Source organism: Anopheles funestus, chromosome 3RL (genome assembly GCF_943734845.2).
Source record: "Anopheles funestus chromosome 3RL, idAnoFuneDA-416_04, whole genome shotgun sequence".
Classification (NCBI taxonomy): Eukaryota; Metazoa; Arthropoda; class Insecta; order Diptera; family Culicidae; genus Anopheles; species Anopheles funestus.
The window spans coordinates 55,855,131-55,864,681 of NC_064599.1; the positions used below are offsets into that span (position 1 = coordinate 55,855,131).

Below are 9,551 nucleotides of genomic sequence, written 5' to 3' on the forward strand. Positions count from 1 at the left end.
TATCTGCGGGTGCATCGTGCACCAAAACCATCACCGATAAGTTCCTGGCCTGGCACATATCAAACACCCACCAGGGTGGAGAGCAAAAATGGTTGGGCAGCATAATCTAAATGGTCATTTATCAAATTGTTTCCAGCCGTTAAGAATCGTTCACAATCAAATGGGATGACATTTTTCTTGTGCGCATTTTTTGACATACAGCCACCAGTAAAAATTAACCACAAAATATGCCGCAATTCAATGGAGGTGAAGTGTGGTTTTTTTTATTGAAATATTTTGTCCGACAGCAAATAAGGGGATTACAAAAATGTAAATGTATCCTCTTTTTTACCAATTGGAATGGGACGAGTATAAACCTGGACAGCTTTTATCTAAACACCTCCTGAATCCTTTGGGATAGTATAAAAATCATAAAAATACAACAATATTCCATACCAAAAAAAAAGAAACGTGTGAAAAAATCCCATATCAATTGGATAAACCTGCAACCCCACCGGACCAAACCCGACGATATTCCTGTTGCATCGTTTTATAATTTATTTGCCTACGCAGCCCAAATCTCGCCGACAGCAGGACACGCACGAACCGATAGAGCGATTGAAATGCGGCATTACACTATGTTGCGCCAAACACCAAACCATGTACACACATGATACTGCTGCATACAACAACAAAAAATTGCCCCATTGCCAAACAGGTGTCACGCATGAGGATGAGAAGAGTCCACTGGAACGGCAGTAGACACCATACATTGTCCATATAAGCTCACTGTCACCACACATACCACACAAGCTGTGTGGTTATCATTTTTTCCCCAATATTTCATGACACTTTTCCCTCCTTACCCCGAGAGGTCCTTTTTCCCCCAAATGGGGAGAGGGAGAAAAAATGCCTAACCAAACATCTGTCTGATGTGCGATCACGAACCATTTTCAGTTACGTTCAGAACATTTTTACAGCAAATGGGACGCAAAAAAAAATCTTCACACATCAATAGTAAGGTTCGCGCTCCGAATGGCCCTTAACCAGTGTGTAACCTATGATGGGAGCGATAGGAAGGATACGACTTTGTTCCCCACCTTCTAGTTGAACTAAAACAAAGCCTAAAGTGCAAGGACCTTGGTGTGAAAATAGAAATTATCCTACACGAGTAACAAAACTGCCCAACTGTAAGCGCATGACGACCGCACTAGCTGCGGTCCTGCGACTGCTTTTCTCTCTACCAAAAACACACACACACCCGGTAGATTTATTTACAACATCAACCAGATAAATTTATAGCTGCATCGCGTACAGTGCATAAAACCAGGACACAACAACAGCAGCGGAAAAAAAATCCAGTCTCCAAACACCGGCGACGAGAGACGAATAAAATAATCCGCTAACACTTTTCGCTACTGGTTCCGTACGCGAATTGATGGTGGGCAGGAATTGACACACACACAAAAAAAGGGGGGACAAAGAAATCTCCGCTCCCGGATGTTGGTCTTACGGATGGATGGAGGACATAAAATTTTGGTAGCAATCAACACGGGGGGAATAAAAAAAAACCTCCCGTGATGATTCTCCGCCAGATTGTGGTCAATCTGGTCGGAAAATGGAATGGTAAGAAATGGTGGCGAGTACCTTTGCGAACGATATAGGTCAATATTTACTCCACATTCGGTGTGCCTGGACGTATCATCCTCAAGCTTTTTGGTTGGAGTTGGAGTAAACCTCCAACTGTGCCCAACCCCAAAAACCGTTCGCTCCCCATATGTTTCCCCCCGTTTTTTTGTTTGGTACAGTGATGCAGAAATATTAAGCGGCTCACTAAAATTTAACAGCAATAAAGCAACAAAAAAACATCCCCTAAACACCCCTTTTCTGCCAATGTGTTCGCCTTATCTGCATTGGGAAAATTGAAAATCTGCAGTGGCAAACAAAAGCAACAACAAAAAAATCATCACGCAATGAAGGATAATTGGAGGGTATCCCGTTGACGCGGACACTGCTGGAGTGGTTTTTCGGTCGGATTTTTTGGTTGGCCGGAAAGCAAAGCGCTGCAGTAAGTCGTAAACAGGTCGCCCTGTCTCCTTTGTCGCCGATCCACGACCAATGTGTGCCCCGTACGTACGGATTGGTGTACATCCGGTGTCTTTTCCTTTTTTTTCCTGTTTTGTTTGTATGTGTTAAGAGATGATGGGCAATGAAGTAGTATGGCACGATAAGTCAGGCCTTGGAGTGGAGTAGTTATTTTCACGAATTTGTCGCTTTCACTGCAACAAACATCCCAAACCCCCTCCGTGAGGTTCCTTTTGCGTGTACGCTATCTCCGGGGAATTGCTTTCCGTTGGTTGCAATTTTCAAATTTTTGGGTCATCCGAAAGAAACAAGAAACCCCCCCTTTAAAAGAAAGGATAAACATTAGTGCTGGAGATGCAAACAAAACGAAACGCTGCGTTTATGCACCCTGTATATGTACTTACACGCTTGCCCTTTTGCTTAAAGGCCCTGGGTGCGTCATTTCTTTTCTCCTTGCGCAAAAGCTTCCGTTGTTCTTCAGGACTAACCAATTTTCGCTAACGATGGGATACCTCTTTCATCCCCTTTTTTTTGTTGGTGGATAGTGGTTTTGTGGCCGAAACTATCCTTGATGGGGAATTTCTCTGCCTTGTGATAATACACGATAAATCTCCCTTCCAACCAGAAAGGTTGGCATTCTTTTCGGTGACTCCCGTCCCATGTGCCACCAAGGGAAAACACAGAACCGTCCGGTGGAACGATGCCAACTGCGTACTGGGGATGATCCGCTTCCCTAAGGAACAACACACGAAACCCTAACCAGGAGTCCGGATAAACCTCCTCTCCTCTAGGATGAAGCTTTCGCGGCTTTCATCCTCGACTCAAACCTCGCATCGGAGTTCCAACGTAGGACAGCGTTGCACTCTCAGGGGGAAAAGAAAGTTTCCCCGACACCGGAAGCCGTAGATTTTGTGCAAGTTACGCATTCACAAATCAAATCGTAGCTTACAGAAGCTGGCCCCGTACAGTTTGTATGGTTTTTGCAGATTTACTGCAATTTTATCGTCACCGATCGTTGGGTGAGGTGTATCTGAAAACGGGGGTTTGTTCATCCCCAAACCACACGAACCCCCAAAGTGCACAGAATGTAAAGTGACGCTGGCGAGAGAGAAAGATATCCGGAACACTCTGCAAAACCCCGTCCCCATCCCAGGGGAAGGGACCATCCTCTTGTCCACCGTACACGATGATCTAGCGTAAACGACACACTTTTTATCGACACACACACACACAGGCCAGCCGATACGATCTTGCGGAGTTGCTACCGATTTTAAGGTTAGTTGTGCGTTAGTGTAAGTTTATGGAGTGGATTTAAATAATTACAACGGATGGCTTATGGGTTTGTAACCGGTTGGCACTGCAACAATAGGATTTGGCTGTACTTTAGCACATGTTGTAGTAATAAAGAAATGTGCCGAAACTACAACCATGTCTGCCAACGAGAACAGTTTATGGTCCTTAACATTTAACAGGGTAATGTACTGGGTCAAAATAGGTGGAAGAATTGAAATGAAATGAAGAATTTAAATTCTACTTATACTTTTTTTTATAATGGGACAACATAAAATCAAACATTTTTTTGTTTGAAAAAACATAACTAGCATTGCCTGAACCTCTCAAGAGTTCTTGGTTCATGAGGTCTGGTGACTGAAACTACTAAGGCAGTGATCTCCAACTTGTGGTTCGTGGCACACGAAGAAGCGGCAAGAAACGAAAATTAATGGAAAATAATATAGATAAAATATCTTTTAAATATGACCAGTATTAATTTAAATTTAATAAGTTATCAACAAAACTTTGTAGAAAAGTTCTGTGTGACACAACTTGCCATTAACAAGAGTACGCTAAATAAGTCAGTTACATTTATTGAAGCTCTCTGTACCGTACAAATCTTTTAGACTTAGAGTCTTCTTCTTCTTTGCTTAACAAGGCTCATTAGGTCACGCCGGCCATTTCTGGTTTACTAGATACTTACATTAACACGTGGAGATTTGTCAAACGAAGGCGCTTATCCGTTAGCTATTCAGCGGTTTTAGTTTGCGTCAGCGTAAGTTATTCAGATTTTCCTCTGATGGTTACATTTGGTACGTTCCTTGTGATTGAGAATTTAATGCTTCTGTGTTTAGTGAAAATTTAGAACTCACAAGCATTTTAGCTTAAAATTCAAATTCTTACAGGATAGACATTGAAAGATTTTGCTTTTCTGCGACGCTTGTTTAATCGTTGTAAGTAATTTAAAAAAATACTGCACTAAAGTATCTGTTGCGAACGCGACACATTATCATAGAACGAGGGTTTGAGAACTTAAAGCAATCATAAGCAAGGTAAAGCAGGTCATGGCCCGATACGTATAAACATAAACAAACTCGCGAATGCGTTCAGATCTTAAGCGTTAGGTTGTACGTTCAGGCGATCATGCTCGGGCACCGGTGAGGCACAATCAAAGAATCGAACGGTGTAAAATGCTGAAGATGCATTATGGGTGCTATGGTTGAGAATGCGACATGCTCGCGCCGATCATCAGCCCGGCGCACTGGCGAGGTAATCATAACGATCTATGAATCAAACGACATAAAACGCTGAGGATGCATACCAAGTGCTATGATCAACGCTATGCGCTTCAACCCAAGAATGTGTTTAATGCTATCGTACGGAAATGATTCCATCTCGTTCAAATTCTTTCATCTCACTTTTACTTATAAAACTCAGAATCCAAGGTTAGTATATAAGCCGGAAGAAATTACTAATAAACGTTCTCTTGCAATCTCATCCTCAAACGGGCGAGTTCGAAGCTCCACAAACCTTCTTAGGTTCTGGCTAATCAGATATCCCCGAATGTCCACAGCTAGATACTTGTTCTGGTTAACCCAGAATAAAAGGCTAGTTGTCCTGACTCGAGTAATTCTGGCAAACGCTTTTTCCGCAAGAGAAGTGTGCGATAATTCAAGTCCGTTCCGCGACGCTATCATTACGCGAAAAGAAGCTAGTGCAAGAGCTTCGAGTTTGACTATTCTTCGCGTAGACAACTAAACGACGGCAGACCCCGTAGTCCGACTTTGTTCCCGTCAGCTTTGTCGAAAGGATTTTTGGCCCTGTTACTGAGTAATGACAATAGAAGTGCTGCTATAATGACGAATTCTATATGTGGTTCGATAACCTGATCGGTCATGTCATTCAAATGGCACCGGACAATCCAGTCGGCGCAAACTGAGTTGGAGTGATGACGTTGATGCGTCCGCCAGAAAGGTTCGCAGGGATATCGCTTTAGATGACGCCGACGCTGGACCGTGATCGGTTAGAGGATTCCTGCAGCAGGCAACGCAGCGATGGTAGTACCGGATAAGTAGGATTAGTATCGACGACGTTATTTCTTTTAAATCCAATATCTGGTTTATACTAACATGAAGGTAGTGAAATGTTCTTTTTGCTGTCTTGTTGGACATGTTAGAGCAAAAGACTTAAAAAGCGAGGATCATTCTTTCGTCGCGAAACAAACGATTGGAAATCTGTTAAACTATTACTTTTTTATTAAAATTATTTCCATTTCAGGCACTGAGAGTATAAATATATTTACTTTTTTTATTTCTGTTAGATTTGCCAACAATTGTTCATGAAATCGTTTGATATAACGCTCAAATACCTTCATTTGACACCATTTATGCCATCGATAGCTAGGTTGAAGCGTGGTCCCCTTCTTCAACGATTGATTACACCACAGACAACCAGTCCGAGACCGCCACATCCGGGATGGTCCTCTTGTCCACAACACCTACTTGACACAACGAACCAAAAACTACAACCAAAAGCCAAACAAAAAAAAAAACATTCAACCCCCACACAGCAAACGCGAAAGAAAGCGAATGAAGGAAATCATGAATGATATACAAACACGCGTAACCGCAATTGAAAGTTGTGGCAGTAAAAATGATGAAACGGATTCCCGGGTATTACACACCACGCAGCTACCCGGTCGCATTTATAAATCATTTCCAATTCCAACCCCGTCACGTGTGACAAGCTGCGAATGCCACACATTAATCCGTTTCCCACTGATAAGCATCCCGAACAAACGATTCACGCGGGATGACGCATAGACACCGGGCGGATTGTGCGAAGAAAGTACGCAAAGCTGATGGTATGCAAAGTATGGCCCTTAAAATGTCCTCGTGTCCGGTGAACAGAAGAAACGCACATGTGGCTGTGCTTGTTGCGGAGGGGTGCTAGGTGCGTACATAATCGGTCTTTCTCTTTGGTTATTTTTTCTGCGTGCGACGACCTTGCGATGGTCATCGAGCTAAGCGTGGCGTGAAAGCTAGCGGGACAAGACAAAAAGTGTGTCACCATCGCGACGAAGAACGAACGGTAAACCGGATGCTAAACGAAAGTAAAAGTTTGGACGTCGGTGGTGTGCTGTTAAAAACGTAAAGGAACCGTAAAAAAAAGTTCCACAACTTTCGGGCTCGTCCGGGAATTGAACCCGGGACCTCTCGCACCCGAAGCGAGAATCATACCCCTAGACCAACGAGCCGCTTGCAGAGCTCACCACTACACTCCTTACTGTTTCCTCTGACATCTACCGAGAGTAGGTCGTACTACATACCTCCGCAATCACACACCTTTCCCATTCGTTTAAACATGGTTTTCACTTAAGTTTATTCGTTTTTACCGCTTTAAATAAACGATATGGTGTGCAAACTGAAGCACTGATTTAGGAGCTCTTCACAAAAGAGGTTTATACCAATCAATAACATCAAAATTGTGCACTACTGCCACCTTCAACAATCGCTCTAAAAACAGCCTTGAGAACGTCTTTTTTTGCACAGCGTATTCATATCCTTTTGATGTGAGGCTTACAGCCCAAAAGCTATGAGCTGTAGATAAATGATGGCACGAGGCGGAGTTTTACCCTGAACGGAGCAAACCGATGAGCCAGAAAGCAGCATCAACATCCAAGGTTGATTGACCTACGAATGGTCGTAGTATGGATGAACGTTCCATGTTCCTGGTATGGTATGGTAATGCAAAGCGGAAGTTAGCCAATGCCCGAAGTTCGATCGTGCTACAAAATAAAAAAGGTGCTCTTGTGTCCCCCCAAGGGACACACAGGGACACACTGGATTGATTATCCCCGATACAGCTAATCCCGTTGATGGACAAAAGGATTGCCAACTCCCACGGGGTAGAAATAGTGCCGTTTACCATCGACGACGACGGTAAGCCCATTTGCATACGATGGTTGCAGATGGTTGGACACAGCCTCGGTAAGTCCCAGAGGCCCCCAAACGCTCTGTGCCCAAACCACAGCATCAGGGAGAAACTTCAAACGAAACGAACGTCCCTGGCTCGCAATGCACCAGAGTGCTTCCTCTTTTTTTTATCGGTCGAAATTGTTTTTCCCTTTATACAATCTAAAACACATTTCGCCACTTTAAGTGATACATTGACACGGGGCTTTGATTTAACAGCAACAAAAAATAAAATGAAAATAGGGCAATTATTTTCACACTCGATTAATCCCACGTGGCCGGCCCGGACCGGGCTGCCACCAAAGGGGGCTGGTGTGGGCGTTTTTGTGCGCCAAACCAAAATTAATTGGTCTCCGGTGGTAAATCAACACACGGGCCAGCAGCAACACATCACCATAAACCATCCGGGGGCTTTGGCAGCAAACAAAAGTAGCAAATAATGGCAATTTTCTAACGACGCGCGTGGCATCCGTGTTGCATTTTTGTTCAGCATGGAAGGTTGGATCTATAAAAGTTAAGTGCTCAATGGCTCTATGGCCCTTCCATAAAACGAACCGGTGGCACGGTGCGTTCGACATGCGTTTGGCGAACGAAAGCGAAAGCAAACACGGATCGAAATCCGTTTGAAAGTGCGAACGACGATCGCTTGGCGTTTGGAACGTCCGACGTAAATTGGCCCCACCATCACCTTTCGGAAGGGAGGCGAAGGAAGCCACCGGAAGCAGGGAAACACCTTGTAACTCTCACCAAATATCTCAATTTGTCAAACGATTTGCGCCGTGACGCAAAACGGTGTGACACGCGCGACCGCAATGATGCCTGAGCGGTCATAACACCTACCAGTAATACCGGTGCACATGTCTTCGTCCGTGATTGCGTGACCCATTGCGTTGTGCGACACGGGCACGATTCCGGTGGTGGTTTGAATTGCATTTCGTCCGTGCAAGCTTTCGTCGCTTGCCCAACAGTATGTCTGTGTCCCGGATGAAAAGGGGTCTCCAGCTAAGCTACACGTATCCGGTAACGAAATGTCACCGACCACACGCGATAACGCGGATGTGTATGACATGGGATCGCGATCATCCTTGTTGGATATCGTTTGCCAAACTGGACTGATTCCATCACGGCGAACTATCTCCGCATAAGAAACTGGTTTTTTTTTTCAGCGAAGCTTTCCGTAGTTCAAGACTTTTGACATCTAATTCGCCCAGATCGGAGAGCGTTGCGTTTGCTCATTCATAAATATTACTAGCCGGCCGGCTTACTAATCCAGCACACAGGACAAACGCATGCAGGTGCGATCCGTTTCAACGCAGTTTGCCTCGAAGGTGCATGAAATGATACATCCTAAAAAAAAGAAGGAAAGGTGAACGATTAAATCTCTGAAGATGGATTTTAACGATGCCGAAAACACTTTCAGAGGAATACTTTAAATGGACCTTTTAAAGTTGACCACCTGGTGGAACAACTTTCATCGGTTGTTTCTTCCTCATCCGGAAACTGAGAATGTGGGAGTATCCACAGCGCCGTAATTCACACTTTCATTCATCCATCTACCCATATTAAGATGGCCACTAGACACAAATGGACTATTTTATGTTACAAATCCGAATCTAATTTATGAAACACGATCCAAAGCACGAAATGGTATGAATGTACTTGAAGCATCACAAATGATCCCCAAGGAAAACACGAGAATAAAAAGAAGATTATGTTAAATGTCAAACATACGCTATGTCACAATGAGCGCCATTTTAAGTGTATTGCGTTCTAGTTGTAGCGTCGCGGCGGATATCATTAACTAAATAAGTTATGTAAAACTGGTTGTAAAACATCTACAATAGTTGCTAATGAAGCTTTACGTTAAAGTTTGGATGAATCACTAAACAGTCAGTGTGTTAATACACGTGTTTGGAGAGTTTTGTGCGATATTGCTTACCAACAGTGCAGGATTATGTTTCCATTTTATAGTGCGTGGTGCGTGTAATTAGTTAGTTAGTGTGCGTTTTTGAAAATAATGTGGTTAGTGGCAAAAGAAAATATATGGAAAAAAGAATTTTCGAAGCGTGTTACCCCAGATGGGACTCGAACCCACAATCCCCGGCTTAGGAGGCCGGTGCCTTGTCCATTAGGCCACTGGGGCGGTGTGTTGGTTCGTGCCAGTAGAGTGTTTTAAGCTATGTGTGATTTTTTGACAAGGGAATGTGTTTATTGCGTAATTTTCCTTCGAAACGAAATGTA

At 43.7% G+C, this 9,551-nt stretch overlaps 1 protein-coding gene and 2 non-coding genes across 3 annotated transcripts in view; 1 reads left to right on the forward strand and 2 right to left on the reverse strand.

Moving 5' to 3' along the window:
* Positions 1–6,520: 6,520 nt before the first annotated feature.
* On the reverse strand, positions 6,521–6,592 carry Trnap-cgg (transfer RNA proline (anticodon CGG)). Its single transcript has one exon. It is a non-coding gene; the product is annotated as a tRNA-Pro (tRNA).
* Positions 6,593–9,234: 2,642 nt separating this feature from the next.
* The window catches only part of LOC125770157 (matrix metalloproteinase-2), a 287,900-nt gene continuing 287,583 nt past the window's right edge, over positions 9,235–9,551 (forward strand). The window contains exon 1 of the mRNA XM_049439501.1: positions 9,235–9,548. The gene's annotated coding sequence lies outside the window, so the exon portion shown is untranslated. The remainder of the gene's footprint in view (positions 9,549–9,551) is intronic.
* Trnar-ccu (transfer RNA arginine (anticodon CCU)) lies at positions 9,381–9,453 on the reverse strand. The gene has a single exon. It is a non-coding gene; the product is annotated as a tRNA-Arg (tRNA).